Genomic DNA, 17,757 nt, shown 5'->3' with positions numbered 1-17,757 from the left:
CTTAGCAACCAAGCTTGAGGTGCTCCTCTGTAAGATACAAAAGGGCAACATAGACCACATTCTTCCACTCTCATTAGGGTCTCATTACTTTTCTTTCTATAACTTATTAGCCTCCTTGGGAGTAAACCTTGAACTGAGTCCAAATTGTCACTTTCATCCTCCTTGATCCTGAATTCACATTCTGATCTGGTCTAATACAGTTATTTCAGGTTTATTCTTCTAAAGGAGGCAGAAAAAGAATTCCTGGAAATATTTCCCTTCCGTTGCATCCCTCTCCTGCTGTCAGCAGTTCTATATGTCCCAGACAAATCTATTTTTGTTTTTGCTCTGATATACATTTTCTGGTTCAAATGGGTCTCAAAAGAAGCACATATTTTTCAAGAGCATATTTTTCTTAAAGGCAGAAATAATTCACTTTTGTAAAACATGATCAGGAAACCTATGGGCTGAGGAAAAATTTTAGCTGGATACTTTATTTCATTTAGGCTGAGAATTTCTAAAAATATAGGCCAGCGGCTGACCTTTTCATTTTAAATAGTGTCATTGTTACTTATCCAAATATGTTGATTGTGTGGGCAGTAGGGTAATATTTGTATTGGCATGAAAACTGACAAGGTTCTGAGATATGTTTAGCTTTATATTACTGCTTATTGTTTCTATGTTGCCTCTGTCCTCTCTGTACAATAAAGAAGTGAAAAAAAACCCTGCCTTCTTTATTGGTAATGTTAAAACTCTAATCTTTATTCACAATCCAACATGTATAGTACAATAGCTTTTGAAAAAGACTGAAAAGAAGATATAGAAAGCACAGATATCCTGGTCTCAGTTTAAAATGCTTCACTGACTTCCCTTTGTACTTATAATGAAATCGAAATTCCTTAATGTGGTCCAAGGCTCTGCACCATCTGGACCTGGTCTTTCTCTCCAACGACATCTCTTCTCCTTCGTGCTCTCCACACTCCAGTCACACTGGCCTCCTTTTCTTTGCACGAACATGCCAGGCTCTTACACACCTGGGCCTTCTCATGTGTTATTCCCTGCTTGTGGACCATTATTCCCGTGCTCTTTATTTATCTGGCTTCCAATCTTTTTCATCTTAACATTACCGCAATGTGGAGAGTTCCCTGGCCAGCATCTGGATAGATTCCAGCCCTTCTCTTCACTCTTAGCTTTACTCAAATTTCATGATAGCACTGTCAGTATTTGTATTTGTTTTATTATTTGCTTGTCTATTTTGTTGCATGTTTTTCCCCTCTGAGAGGTAGTACAGTGTAGTAGTTAATAGTACTTGTTAGGTTCAAATCCTAGTTTTATTACATACTAGACATAGGATCTTGGGAAAGTTATGTAATTCCTCTGGTCTCCATTTCTTCATCTGCAAATTGGGGACAATAAACAATCACCCCAATATTCTTCCATATTTTTATAGTTTTATTACAACATTACAATTAAGACATTAAATGATAAATTCATGTGATATATTTAGAAATTAAATTACAAAATAATACAAATACTTTTAAAGTGTGATGTGCCAACAAATTTTAAGTTTTCATCATTAATTAGGATTCATATTTCAGATTCAGCAAACATTTTGGTTGATTCTGTGATGTGTGTGAAGGTTGAAAAGAAAGATGTCCATAAATGATTTCACAGAAAAATTTAAAATTAAAGAATAATTAAGTTTTTAAATGGGTAAGTTAATGTTCTAACCTGTGGGCACAATGTACAGAAAATACTTAAATGACAGGATTTTTATGCAAAAAGCAGCTTTAGAAACAGTAATATTTCTTTATATATATCAAAGTAACAATGTGTTAATATGAGCAGTTGTATGTTAAAGAGTTGCAAAATGAATGTAGAGTTCACTACCCATTTGCACATTACAATCTCCTCTCCTTGCAGCTTATGAAGAAATCAGAAAAGTACATTATTTGGATATTAATATCTCAATATTTAATCTATGTGAATTTTTTGACTATTTTCCAAAATCTTGGGAGCATACAAAATACCACCTGTGCACAAATGTGGAGATGAATGAGTTACTATATGCAAATCATTTAAAATGTATTTCACCTATAATAAGATCTCAATAAATTGTAGCTGTTATTATAGGAATATTGGTTATGTAATTATCCAATATCTTCACCAAATTCTGGCACATCTTAGCTACTCAATAAAATTTGCAAAATAACTGAATAAGTGAATGGATAAATGAATGAATATGAGTCACAATCAAGAGAGCAATCGAAAGAGCTCTGGCTTGCCAGTTGAAACTCCTACGTGCTTGGTTAATTTCCACTATTTTGCACTGTGACGTGGGGTAAAAGACAACCTTCTTCCACCTCAGTTTCCCAATCAAAAAAGTATGTTCAAACTAGATAACCTCCAAACCCCTTCTAATGTAAACATTTTATGTTTCTATACCAGTCATGTTGGATATGAGTATCATTTTGCTCCCCTTAGAATTTAAAAGTTCTCTACAAAGACTTAAAACACTGACCCTTCCCCAATCTTACTGGATATCTAAATGCCTTCTGATTATTTGGAATCTTTCTTAGGCACATAGAGTTCCAGCTGATTAGGTCCACTTGAAGAATAGTCTTCTGGAATTTTCTAAGGATTGATATGTAGTAAAATCACAACACACAACCAATGAAAGGAACCAATAATTTTCAAATGATTATTATATTCCAGTTTCTACCTAGGGTCCTTTGCATATATTTTACCCATTCATCCATTGATGGACATTTAGATGTGTTTTTCTATATCTTGGTTATTGCAGTTAACTCTGGGATGCAGATATCTCTTCAACATAATTATTTCATTTCCTTAGGAGATATTCCCAGAAGTGGAATTGCCAGGGCACATGGTAGTTCTGTTTTAATTTTTTGAGGAACCTCCATATTATTTTCCATAGTGGATGCACCAATTTACATGCCTATCAATAGTGCACAGGGTTTCCTTTTTACCACTTCCTTGCCAACGCTTATTTCTTTTTGATAATAGCCATTCTGACAGGTGTGAGATACAATCTCATTGTGGTTTTAATTTGTATTGCCCTGATGATTAGTAATGTTGAGCACCTTTTCATGTACCTGTTGCCTATTTAGATGTCTTCTTTGGAAAAATGTCTATTCACATTCTCTGCCCATTTTTTTTTTTCATCTGGTTGTTTGTTTGCTATTGAGTTGCATAAGTCCTTCATATATTTAGGATATGAATCCCTTATCAAATATACAATTTGCAAATATTTAGTACCATTTGGTAGGTTGCCTTTACATTTGGTTGATGGTTTCCTTTGTTGTATATAAGCTTTTTAGTTTGATGTAGTCCCACTTGTTTATTTTTGCTTGTATTCCCTTTGTTCTTGGTATCAAATCCGAAAAAATTAGCACCAAGACTGATAATCTGAAAAAATTATCACCAAGCTTACCACTTATGTTTTCTTCTAGAAGTTTCATAGTTTCAGGTTTTATGTTCCAGTCTTTAATCCATTTTGAGTTGATTTCTTGTGTATGATGTAAGATAGCAGTCCAGTTTCATTCTTTTGCATGTGGCTGTCCAGTTTTCTCAACACCATTTATTGAAGAGACTGTCCTTTCTCCATTGCATATTCTTGGCTTCTTTGTCATAAATTAGTTGACCATATCCATGTGGGTTTATTTCTGCCTTCTCTATTTTGTTCCATTTATCTGTTTTTATGCCAATACAATATTGTTTTGAATACTGTAGCTTTGAAAAATAGTTAGAAATCAGGAAGTGTGATGCCTCCAGCTTTTTTCTTCTTTCTCAAGATTGCTTTAACAGGGTATTTTGTGGTTCCATACAAGTTTTAGGATTGTTATTTCTATTTCTGTGAAAAAATGCCATTGGAATTTTTTAGGGATTGCATCAAATCTGTAGATTACTTTGGGCAATATGAACATTTGAACAATATTAATTCTTCCAATTAATGAGCATGGGATATTTTTCCATTTATTTGTGTCTTCTTCAATTTTTTTTTTTTTAATCAATGTCATAGTTTTCAGTGTACAGGTCTTTCACTGTTGAAAGAGTGAAAGTGTAACAGTATATACTGTTAAATGGAATCTGTGGTTTTCAATGAGAAAATGAATGAGAAATGATAGGAAGGAAGAAATGGACTAAATAAAGCACTTACTTTAAGGATAGCAGTTGATGAAAGTGAATTTTCAAAGAAAGGCAGAGCAAGTATGTATTGAGTTCAATGACTCTCTGAACACCCAATCTTCACTTCACTTCAACCACACCCATCTTTGGAGATGATTGTTGAGACTCATGAAAGATTTTCTATATCAGAATGCTAGGACTGAAGCACCAGAGAATGTAATTTTCATAAACATATTACAAAATTCTTACATACATTATAATTTGAGATCCTACTATCTTGTCTTTAGTTTCTTATTTTATTTTTCCCTACCTTTCCCAGTCCCATCCAGTCTGACTCCACTTCCCAATTTACCCAGCTTTAAAGAAATATTTTATTTTATTAAAAGCTCTCTTGTCACTACATGCATTCAACATTTTGTCCTTTGTTCTTTTGTTTCATCCTCTTATAAATGTTAAACCAATGTCAGCAGCCTTGTCTTCCTCATACACCTGATCTAATGGATCTTGTTTGAGGAATTGCCAGTTGGGAGGATGGAACCCACTAATAAACTGTTGTCACCAACCCAGATGGATTATCAGAAATTCTTTTATACATCCTTAATCTGTCCTGCTCCATTAATTTTTAAAAATAAATTTTATTTATTTATTTATTTATGTCTGGGTTGGGTCTCCATTGATGAGCACTGGCTTTCTCTAGTTGTGGCAAGCAGGGGGCGACTTTTCGTTGTGGGGTGCAGGCTTCTCATTGCAGTGACTTCTCTTTGCTGTGGGGCATGGGCTCTAGGAACATGGGCTTCAGTAGTTGTAGCATGCGGGCTCAGTAGTTGTGGCTCACAGGTTCTAGAGTGCAGGCTCAGTAGTTGTGGTGCATGGGCTTAGTTGCTCTGCAGCATGTGGGATCTTCCCGGACCGGGACTTGAACCTGTGTCCTCTGCATTGGCAGGCGGATTCTTAACCACTGCACCACCAGGGAAGTCCCTCCATTAATTTTTAATGCAAAAACATTTCCATCCTCTTAAAGCCTCCTCCTCTCCACTACCCTCTTCTTTCCTGAAAGTGTTATGCTTGCTTATAACCCTGAAATTCAGCCTGTAATACTTCCTCTACCTAAAGTACCCAACCCTGTCCTTTGTTTCCTGGCTCCTACCTACTTTCATTTCATGTTCACTTTAAATGTTTCCTATTTATGAAATCTTTCCTGACCTCCTAAGATAGACTTAACTACTCTGTCCTTTGAGACACTATTAAGATTTCTATCATAGCACTACATTTATTATCCAATCTGGGATACTTTAGAAAGTAAAAGGATACTAGCAAATATTACATTATCCCAGGTTAAATTGGGACAGTCCTGAGAAAATTGGCATGTGTGGTGTCTCTATTTTGTAACTATGTTCACTTGAGTGTCTTCTCCTACCAAGATCCTCACTGACAGTTCCGTATTTATATTTCTCCCACAACTTCTAATATAGTCCCAGGCACCTAGTCCCTGGTTGGTTGAGTTAATGAATAAATGAGGATTGAGTCTGCAAACAGCATCAAAGGAAAAAAAGTACAGGAACCAGGCACTCTGTGAATCGGGCTGGTGAAGTTTTCCCCATCTCTGTCCATCCATTTTCTTGACACTCGCTTCTGCTCTGGCACATGACTCATTCTGTTCATTCTGCATCATTCCATTTTTATTGTTTTCTCTTAAGATGGAGACAAGGAGTTGAAAAAGATAATCAGAAATAGCTCTTAAATGTCAAATAAAAATATTTCTCTCATGAGAGGTTTCATTACATTGAATATTTTATTTTAAAATTTTATTGTTCTCCTTTGCCAAATATTTTAGAAGATCAAAGATATTTTTCCCCAAATTTCTGTATCTAAACATATTATTTTTATTTCTTTGCTTGCTCTGAAACAAAATTGTCTAAAAATATGTTGTTGATCTTGGTCTCCTAATGCATTGACAATCATGCCAAGCTCAGTGAATAATTATGAAACTACTTAAAATGTTGAATTTTTTCCCACATTTTTGTGCTACTATACACTCATCCACCCATCAGTTTTGCATGCATTGAATCTTGAAGGTAGGACTCTGTTGTAGGTTCTGGGGTTTCAGAGATGAATGAGACATAAGCCCTACCAGCCATGAGTTTACAATCAAACAAAAGTTGTCCCTGACCACTTATACCACTCACCCGTAAATGCTGCTTTACTCTGTGCTTTATGCTTTACACACACACATATATCCATCAACTGGAACATTTGCCAAAAATTTTCATGGGGACTGATATATATCTCATGGTAATAACAAATAATATGTGCATTTTTTTAGATAAAGGCTAAGGTAATCTGATAAAAACGCTATAAAATATAGTGGTTGCCTAGTTATGGGTGGGAGGCGAAGGGGAGAAACAGCAGGGAAGGATTCCCAAGGGGCACAAGGAACACTGGGAATTTTGAGCTTATTCATTATTGTGACTTTGGTAACAGTTTCACAGGCATATACATAAATCAAAAAATATCAAATTGTGTAGTTTAAATATGTGCACATTACTGTTTGTCAATTTTTACATCAATAAAACTGTTAAAACCATTGTAGCTTAAATAAATATTTATTTGTCTCTCACGTATATTTGCTCTGTATCATCTCTCATAGGAGTTCTACTTCTCAGACTATTCAGGGACCAAGATTCCTTTCACCTTTTTGTTTCTTCATCTCCCTAGGCTGTTGCCTTCATCTGCATAGCTAATGTTGGTTTTCTGATATACTTCATGAGAAGAAGAAAAAACTACACTCCAGGGGAAATGAGTAATCTTAAATCAGAGATTATATGGAATTTGCACTTAACCCTTCTATTCATATTTCTTTCTCCAAATTTGATCATATAGCCACACGTATCTGCAAATAAAACTATGAAATGTGGACCCTAAAGAGATGGCTTTGTGTTTGACTTAAACTCTAACAGAAAGGAACAAAGAGAGAGTGGCATTTGGCAAGACAACTAGCCATCTGCACAGTAACTTTATTTATTGAGTGCATACTCTGTGCTATGCCCTGTGCTAATTGCTTTTTTTTTTTTTTTTTTTTTTTGCGATACGAGGGCCTCTCACCGTTGTGACCTCTCCCGTTGTGGAGCACAGGCTCCGGACATGCAGGCTCAGTGGCCATGGCTGATGGGCCTAGCCCCTCTGCGGCATGTGGGATCTTCCCAGACCGGGGCACGAACCTGTGTCCCCTGCATCAGCAGGCGGACTCTCAACCACTGCGCCATCAGGGAAGCCCTAATTGTTTTCTTATATTACTAATTTGTTCCTCCCAACTCTTCTATGAGAAAGATGTGATTGTTGACCATATCTAAAAGACAACTAAAACACATAGGGGCACACATTTTGCATACAGTGTAATTTCATGGTTTCAGTTACATAGACTGTGGAATGAATGTTGCCCCTTGAGTTAGGTAATGAATGGTCATCACAACTGAGCCCTATGGCCCTGTCTAGGACTTAGGGAAGTTAATGTACCTTCCCAAGTTACTTGCACAGCTGGTAAGTGGCAGAACTGGGATTTAAAAGTGACATGAATGGCTCCAGACTTTGTGCTCTTACTAACCACACAAAACTGTGTGCTAATGTTCTAGGTAGCGACTGTGCCTTAATGTTTTATCCCTCTCAGCTAACTAATTTTAATTTTAATTGGGCTTTTATAGAAGAAAATTATCACGCATAGGTTAGATCAGCTGTTGGCAATTGTTTTCTGTAAGGGTCCAGATAGTAACTATTTTAGGTTTGCAGCCTGTATGGTCTCTGTCACAACTACTCAACTCTATCATTATAGTGTGAAAACATCCATAGACAACATGTAAATGAATAAGAATGGCTGTGTTCCAGTAAAACTTTATTTTCAAAAGCAGGCACTGGGCCAAATTTGACTCACAGGAAGTAGTTTATAATCCCTAGATTAGATAGAAATTTTAGGCCAATGCAGGATGAATTAGGGCAGGCTGATATCTCTTTTGTACAATGAGAATGACTTTTATCTATGTGTATCACCACCTGGATTCACTGCTAACTTAAAAGGAAATAAGAGCTGTAGGCTGGCATCATAGCTGTTGCCCTGAGCCATTCTACTTTGTACCAAAGAGCTAACTCTCAAATTTTAAACTTAATTTCTAGATTTGAAACATTACCAAGTAAAACCTGTAAATATCAATGAATTATTGTAAGAAATTAAAGCTCCTAAGAGACTGAGATAATGTGAATTATTTTTCTGTTTTTATGGGGCACCATCCCTTCCAGCACACATAGTATACTCAATTGCCCAATAAGTCTTCAACAGACAACACCCTCTCATGCTTCCTCCAGGCCACAGCTACTATCATTGCCCCCAGTTAGGATATTCTTCCTCTCCTCTCTGCTTGGTCAATCCCCATCCATCTTTTAAGGTCTAGGGCAAATGACGCCTCTTCTTTGAAGCTTCTGTGACTCACCCTCCTCTTACCTTTAACAAATTATTTTTCCCTTATCTTTACTCCTCTGGACTGTCTTACTCTGTCATTGAATTAGCTCTGTATTTTTCTGTCCTCCTGATGAAGAGTGAACATCCTGAAAAGTATTGATAGAACTGTGATTGTTCATTTTCATGTCTCTTACGTCTAGGACAGCACCTGGCACGTAGTGAAAACACAACACATGCTACTGAAAAATAAATGATCTTACCTAGCAATATGCTGTGATGTCTTAGTGACAAGGATGCAGTGGTAATTCATAAATGCTTATTAAACAACTTCATCCATCTTATGAACTCTAGATGAGTTGCTATTTTTTATTAAAAGGAGTTAAATTGACTCAAAGACTAATAAAGGAGGTGGTGAATGCCACTCTCTGTTTGCAAAGAAAAATTACATATAAAGGGTAAATTTTGAACATTTTTATTATTTCCTAATCCAATTCTAATTCTGTTCTTTCATTATTTATAACCCATCAATGGCTGCTCGTTCTCTCCCCAAATGAGGGCCAAACGCTCAGCAGAGCGGTTCTCAACATTGGCTGCACATCTGTATCACCTGGGGAGCTATTATAAGATGCCCATGCTTGGGTTCCAACCCATATCAATTAAATGAAGATCTCTGGGAGGAGAACACAACCATCAGAATGGTTTGACTCTACCTGGGTGATTCCAATATGCAGCCCAGGTTAAAAACCATTGAGCATGACTTGTAGTTAAGGTTCTCATCCCTAATTATTTTGCATGGTAAAAAGTTTAAGTTTTAACTCTAGTGTAATGGGAAGCAATGTGATCTTCATGTCTTAAAAAGATAAGTTGCCATTGTGAGGCATGTAGAAGGTAGAGGGACAAGAGTGGAAGATAAGTGGTCCAGTTAGGAGGCTATTGATGTAGTAAGTTATAATTGTAACACTCAATGACTTCTAGAGAAAAAAGTGTTTTCTGCTTAATTCTTAGTTACCATTAATTCTGTTAATGAAAAGAACATATTTTCCAAGCATTATAGTAAATTGCAGTTTTATTGTGCATGTATGTCCCATTTGTCATGTCATATAATCCTTTTTAATTATTGAAAGACCTCATGAACACTAAACATCAAAAGCTTTATGTAATAATGTCTGACTTGCAAACATCTCATATGTGTACTCGGAGATAGCCACTGCACTGGTAACTATTATGGTGCATTTTAAGGTATGTAAAATTTAATATGCTTTTGAATAATCACTTTCATCTAAAACTTCAATAGTTAATATGCACACAAATTAAAGTTTATTAAGAAGGTAAATGCCAAGGAGACCTTCAAGATGGTGGAGAAGTAAGAAGTGGAGATCACCTTTCTCCCTACAAATACATCAGAAATACATCTATATGTGGAACAACTCCTTTAGAACACCTACTGAACACTGGCAGAAGACCTCAGACTCCCCAAAAGGCAAAAAACTCCCCACATACCTGGGTAGGACAAAAGAAAAAATAAAAAAACAGAGACAAATGAATAGGAATGGGACCTGCACCTCTGGGAGGGAGATGTGAAGGAGGAAACGTTTCCACACACTAGGAAGCCTCTTCACTATCAGAGATGGGGGGTGGGGTGGGGACAGTGGTGCAGGACAAGCTTCAGAGCCATGGAGGAGAGAGCAGCAATAGGGGTGCAGAGGGCAAAGCGGAGAGAGTTCCACACAGAGGATGGCTGCTGAACAGCACTCACCAGCCTGAGAGGCTTGTCTGTTCAGCCACCAGGGCGGGTGGGGGCTGGAGCTGAGGCTTGGATTTCAGAGGTCAGATTCCAGGGAGAGGACTGGGGTTGGCTGCGTAAAGACAGCCTGAAGGGGGCTAGTGTGCCACAGCTAGCCGGGAGAGAATCCGGGAAAAAGTCTGGAACTGCCTAAGAGTCAAGGGACCATTGTTACAGGGCCAGCGAGGAGAGGGGATTCAGAGCACAGCCTAAACGAGCTCCAGAGACAGAGACGGGCATGATACGTGGCTATCAGCACGCACACCAAAGACAGGCATGAAACGCTAAGGCTGCTGCTGCAGCCACAAAAAAGCCTGTGTGCAAGCACAGATCACTATCCATAACTCCCCTCCTGGGAGCCTGCGCAGCCCGCCACTGCAAGGATCCCGTGATCCAGAGACAACTTCCACAGGAGAATACAAGGTGCACCTCAGGCTGTTGCAACGTCATACTGGCCTCTGGCACGACAGGCTCGCCCGGCATTCTGTACCCCTCCCTTCCAACAGCCTGAGTGAGCCAGAGACCCCTAATCAGCTGCTACTATAACCACCCCGTCCTTTCTGAGCGAAGAACAGATGCCCTCAGGCAACCTACATGCAGAGGCAGGGCCTGATCCAAAGCTGAACTCCAGGAACTGTGCGAACAAAGAAGAGAAAGGAAAATTTCTCCCAGCAGCCTCAGGAGCAGCAGATTAAATTTCCACAATCAACTTGATATACCCCACATCTCTGGAATACCTGAATAGACAATGAATCATCCCAAAATTGAGGCCATGGACTTTGGGAGCAACTGTACACTTGGGGTTTGCTTTCTGCATCTAATTTGTTTCTAGTTTTATGTTTATCTTTGCTTAGGGCTTAGAGTTTATTATCACTAGCAGATTTGTTTATTGATTTGTTGCTCTCTTCCTTTTTAAAAAAACAATATATATATATATATTGCATTACTCTTTTTGTGAGTGTGTATATGTATGCTTCCTTGTGTGATTTTGTCTCTGTAGCTTTGCTTTTACCATTGGTCCTAGAGTTCGGTCTGTCCATATATTTTCTTTTTTTAAATTAATTTTAAATTTTTTATTTTAATAAATTTATTTTATTTTATTTTTTTCTCCCTTTTCTTCTGAACTGTGTGGCTGACAGGGTCTTGGTGATCCAGCTGGATGTCAGGCCTCTAACTCTGAGGTAGGAGAGCCAAGTTCAGGACATTCATCCACCAGAGACCTGGTTCCATGTAATATTAAACAGTAAAAATTCTCCCAGAGATCTCCATCTCAATGTTAAGACGCAGCTCCACTTGATGACCAGCAAGATACAGTGCTGGACACCCTATGGCAAACAACTAGCAAGACAGGAACACAACCCCACCCATTAGCAGAGAGGCCGCCTGAAATCATAATAAGGTCACATACTCCCCAAAACACACCACTGCAAGCCATCATGCCAATCAGAAAGAAAAGATTTAGCCTCATCCACCAGAACACAGGCACCAGTCCCCTCCAGCAGGAAGCCTACACAGCCCACTGAATCAACCTTATCCACTGGAGGCAGACATCACAAACAACAGGAACTACGAACATGAAGCCTGCGAAAAGGCGACCTCAAACACAGTAAGTTAAGCAAAATGAGAAGATAGAGAAATGTGCAGCAGATGAAGGAGCAAGGCAGAAACCCACCAGACCAAAGAAATGAGGAGGAAATATGCAGTCTACCTGAAAAAGAATTCAGAGTAATGATAGGAGAGATGATCCAAAATCTTGGAAATAGAATGGAGGAAATACAAGAAATGTTTAACAAGGACTAAGAAGAACTAAAGAGCAAACAAACAATGACGAACAACACAATAAATGAAATTAAAAATTCTCTAGAAGGAATCAAGCAGAATAACTGAGGCAGAAAACAGATAAGTGACCTGGAAGATAAAATAGTGGAAATAACGACTACAGAGCAGAATAAAGAAAAGCAAATGAAAAGAATTGAGGACAGCCTCAGAGACCTCTGGGAAAACATTAAATGCACCAACATTCGAATTACAGGGGTCCCAGAAGAAAAAGAGAAAAAGAAAGGTATTGAGAAAATATTTGAAGAGATTATAGTTGAAAACTTCCATAATATGGGAAAGGAAATAGTCAATGAAGTCCAGGAAGTACAGAGAGTCCCATAGAGGATAAATCCAAGGAGAAACATGCCAAATCACATATTACTATCAAAAATTAAATACAAAGAAAAAACGTATTAAATGCAGCAAGGGAAAAACAACAAATGACATACAAGGGAATCCCCATAAGGTTAACAGCTGATCTTTCAGCAGAAATTCTGCAAGCCAAAAGGGAGTGGCAGGACATATTTAAAGTGATGAAAGGGAAAAACCTACAGCCAAGATTACTCTGCCCAGCAAGGATCTCATTCAGATTCAACAGAGAAATTAAAATCTTTACAGACAAGCGAAAGCTAAGAGAATTCAGCACCACCAAACCAGCTTTACAACAAATGTTAAAGCAACTCCTCTAGGCAGAAAACACAAGAAAAGGAAAAGACCTACAATAACAAACCCAAAACAATTAAGAAAATGGTAATAGGAACATACATATTGATAGCTACCTTAAATGTAAATGGATGAAATGCTCCAACCAAAAGACATAGACTGGCTGAACAGTTACAAAAACAAGACACATATATATGCTGTCTACAAGAGACCCACTTCAGACCTAGGGACGCATACAGACTGAAAGTGAGGTATTGGATAAAACTATTCTATGCATATGGAAATCAAAAGAAAGCTGGAGTAGCAATTCTCAAATCAGACAAAATAGACTTTAAAATAAAGACAGTTACAAGAGACAAAGAAGGATACTACATAATGATCAAGGGATCAATCCAAGAAGAAGATATAGCAATTGTAAATATTTATGCACCCAACATAGGAGCATCTCAACACCTAAGGCAAATGCTAACAGCCATAAAAGGGGAAATCAACAGTAAAACAATCATAGTAGGGGACTTTAACACCCGACTTTCACCAATGGACAGATCATCCAAAATGAAAATAAAAAAGGAAACACAAGCTTTAAATGATACATGAAACAAGATGGACTTAATCAATATTTATAGGACAACTGCATCCAAAAACAACAGAATACACTTTCTTCTCAAGTGTTCATGGAACATTCTCCAGGAGAGATCATATCTTGGGTCACAAATCAAGCCTTGATAAATTTAAGCAAATTGAAATCATATCAAGTATCTTTTCTGACCACAATGTTATGAGACTAGATATCAATTACAGGAAAAATAATCTGTAAAAAATACAAACACACGGAGGCTAAAAAACACACTACTAAATAACCAAGAGATCACTGAAGAAATCGAAGAGGAAATCAAAAAATACCTAGAAACAAATGACAGTGAAAACACAACAACCCAAAACCTATGGGATGCAGCAAAAGCAGTTCTAAGAGGGAAGTTTATAGCAATGCAATCCTACCACAAGAAACAGAAACATCTCAAATAAACAACCTAACGTTACACCTAAAGCAATAAGAAAAAAGAACAAAGAAACTCTAAGTTAGAAGAAGGAAAGAAATCATAAAGATCAGATCAGAAATAAATGAAAAAGAAATGAAGGAAACAATAGCAAAGATCAAGAAAACTAAAAGCTGGTTCTTTGAGAAGATAAACAAAATTGATAAACCATTAGCCAGACTCATTAAGAAAGAAAGGGAGAAGACTCAAATCAACAGAATTAGTAATGGAAAAGGAGAAGTAACAACTGACACTGCAGAAATACAAAGGATCATGAGAGATTAAGCAACTATATGCCAATAAATGAACAACCTGGAAGAAATGGACAAATGCTCAGAATAGCACAACCTTCCAAGACTAAACCAGGAAGAAATAGAAAATATAAACAGATGAATCACAAGCACTGAAATTGAAACTGTGATTAAAAATCTTCCAACAAACAAAAGCCCAGGACCAGATGGTTTCACAGGCAAATTCTATCAAACATTTAGAGAAGAGCTAAAACCTATCCTTCTCAAACTCTTCCAACGTATAGCAGAGGGACAAACACTCCCAAACTCATTCCACGAGGCCACTATTACCTTCATACCAAAACCAGACAAAAAAGTCACAAAGAAAGAAAACTACAGGCAAATATCACTGATGAACATAGATGCAAAAATCCTCAACAAACTAATAGCAAACAGAATCTGATAGCACACTAAAGGGATTATACACCATGATCAAGGGGGTTTTATCCCAGGAATGCAAGGATTCTCAATATATGCAAATCAATCAACGTGATACAGCATATTAAAAATTGAAGGAGAAAAAACATGTGATCATCTCAATAGATGCACAAAAAGCTTTTGACTAAATTCAAAACCCATTTATGATAAAAACCCTCCAGAAAGTAGGCATAGAGGAAACTTACGTTAGCATAATAATGGCCATATATGGCAAAGCCACAGCCAACATTGTTCTCAGTGGTGAAAAACTGAAACCATTTCCTTTAAGATCAGGAACAAGGCCCACTCTCACCACTATTTTTCAACAGAGTTTTGGAATTTTAGCCACAGCAATCAGAGAACAAAAAGAAATAAAAGGAATTCAAATAGGAAAAGAAAAATTAAAATGGTCACTGTTTGCAGATGACATGATATTGTACATAGAGAATCCTAAAGATGCTGCCATAAAATTACTAGAGCTAATCAAAGAATTTGGTAAAGTAGCAGGATACAAAACTAATGCACAGAAATCTCTTGCATTCCTATACACTAATAATGAAAAAACTGAAAGAGAAATTAGGAAACACTCCCATTTACCATTGCAACAAAAAATATAAATTAACTAGGAATAAACCTACCTAAGGAGACAAAAGACCTGTATGCAGAAAATTATAAGACACTGTTGAAAGAAATTAAAGGTGATACAAACAGATGGAGGGATATACCATGTTCCTGGATTGAAAGAATCAATATTGCGAAAATGACTTTACTACTCAAAGCAATCTACAGATTCAGTGCAATCCCTATCAAACTACCAATGGCATTTTTCACAGAACTAGAAAAAAAAATTCTCAATATGTATGGAAACACAAAAGACCCCGAATAGCCAAAGCAATCTTGATAAAGGAAAATGGAGCTGGAGGAATCAGGCTCCTGGACTTCAGACTGTACTACAAAGCTACAGTAACCAAGACAGTATGGTACTGGCACAAAAACAGAAATATACATCAATGGAACAGGATAGAAAGCCCAGAGATAAACCCATGCACATCTGGTTGCCTTATTTTTGATAAAAAGGCAAGAATATGCAATGGTGAAAAGACAGCCTTTTCAATAAGTGGTGCTGGGAAAACTGGCCAATTACATGAGAAAGAATGAAATTAGAACACTCCCTAACACCACACACAAAAATAAACTCAAAATAGATTAAAGACCTAAATGTAAGAGGAAAAATTCTTAGAGGAAAACATAGGCAGAACAGTCTTTCACATAAATCACAGCAGGATCCTTTTTGACCCACCTCCAGGAAGAATGGAAATAAAAACAAAAATTAGGAAATGGAACCTAATGAAACTTAAAAGCTTATGAACATCAAGGAAACCATACATAAGACAAAAGAAAAACCTCAGAATGGGAGAAAATATTTGCAAATGAAGCAACTGACAAAAGATTAATCTCCAAAATTTACAAGCAGCTCATGCAGCTGAATATCAAAAAAAGAAACAACCCAATTCAAAAATAAGCAGAAGACCTAAATAGACCTCTCTCCGAAGAAGATATACAGATTTCCATAAACACATCAAAGGATGATCAACATTGTTAATCATTACAGAAATGCAAATCAAAACTACAATGAGGTATCACCTCACACCAATAAGAATGACCATCATCAAAAGATCTACAAATAATAAATGCTGGAGAGGGTGTGGAGAAAAAGGAATCCTCTTGCACTGTTGGTGGGAATGTAAATTGATACAGCCACTATGGAGAACAGTATGGAGGTTCCTTAAAAAACTAAAAATAAAACTACCGTACGACCCAACAATCCCACTTCTGGGTATATACACTTAGGCAACCATAATTCAAAAAGAGTCATGTACCACAATGTTCACTGCAGCTGTATTTACAATAGCCAGGAAATGGAAGCAACCTAAGGGTCCACTAACAGATGAATGGATAAAAAAGATGTGGCACGTATATACAGTGGAATATTACTCATCCGTACAAAGAAACGAAACTGAGTTCTTTGTAGTGAGGTGGGTGGACCTAAAGTCTGTCATACAGAATGAAGTAAGTCAGAAAGATAAAAACAAGTACCATATGCTAACACGTATATATGGAATCTAAAAAAAAAGGTTTTGAAGAACCTAGGTGTAGGACAGGAATAAAGATGCAGATGTATAGAATGGACTTTAGGACACGGGGAGGGGGAAGGGTAAGCTGGGACAAAGTGAGAGAGGGGAATGGACATATATACACTACCACTAGTGGGAAGCAGCGACATAGCACAGGGAGATCAGCTCGGTGCTTTGTGACCAGCTAGAGGGGTGGGAGAGGGAGGGTGGGAGGGAGACACAAGAGGGAAGAGATATGGTGATATATGTATATGTATAACTGATTCACTTTGTTATAAGGCAGAAACTAACACACCATTTTAAAGCAATTATACTCCAATAAAGATGTTAAAAAAAATTTTTAAACTACATGTATATATATATATATATATATATATATATATATATATATATATACATATATGAATGTGTATATATATTTAAAAAAGAAGTTAAATGTGTAATGAGCAGAGGGGAAAAATAAAATGTTTCTGAATTAAGAAATAAACATTTTTATTACACATTTCATTATGTTTCAGAGCCGTTGTGTGACTTCTGCACATGGATGTTTGCAGTTGATTCTCCTGATTCTTAAAATCCTTCCAAAATGTGTCATGTGCCTCTTGTCCTTCTCTCTAAATCTAAATGAGGCTTCCTCTAATTGAAACACCTATAAGGGTAATATGGATGTCCTACCCATTTATACACCAAGAAAATATCTATTGAGCACCTCCTTTGAATGCTAACCTGTATGAGGCCCTGTAATTGACAAAACTAGCATAATCTTCTCCCTAATGGAATACAGAATCTAAAGGATCTTCATTCTGGTAATTCATGCATTCAACAAACATTTATTGAGGTTCTACAATATTCAAGGCATGTTTCTAAGAGTTTGGAAACTTAAAATTGAATCTAGCACACCAACAGACAACACATAAACATACAAAACAGTCTTCAAATGACATATGACAGGCAGTTAAAGCAAGTGTATGAGTCAGTTGTTCATAAACTCAAAATTGTTATTTATCTATAGGTATAAACATTTCAAATTCTATGGGAG

Source organism: Hyperoodon ampullatus (genome assembly GCF_949752795.1).
Source record: "Hyperoodon ampullatus genome assembly, chromosome: 7".
Taxonomy (NCBI): Eukaryota; Metazoa; Chordata; class Mammalia; order Artiodactyla; family Ziphiidae; genus Hyperoodon; species Hyperoodon ampullatus.
This window is presented reverse-complemented; position numbering follows the sequence as displayed.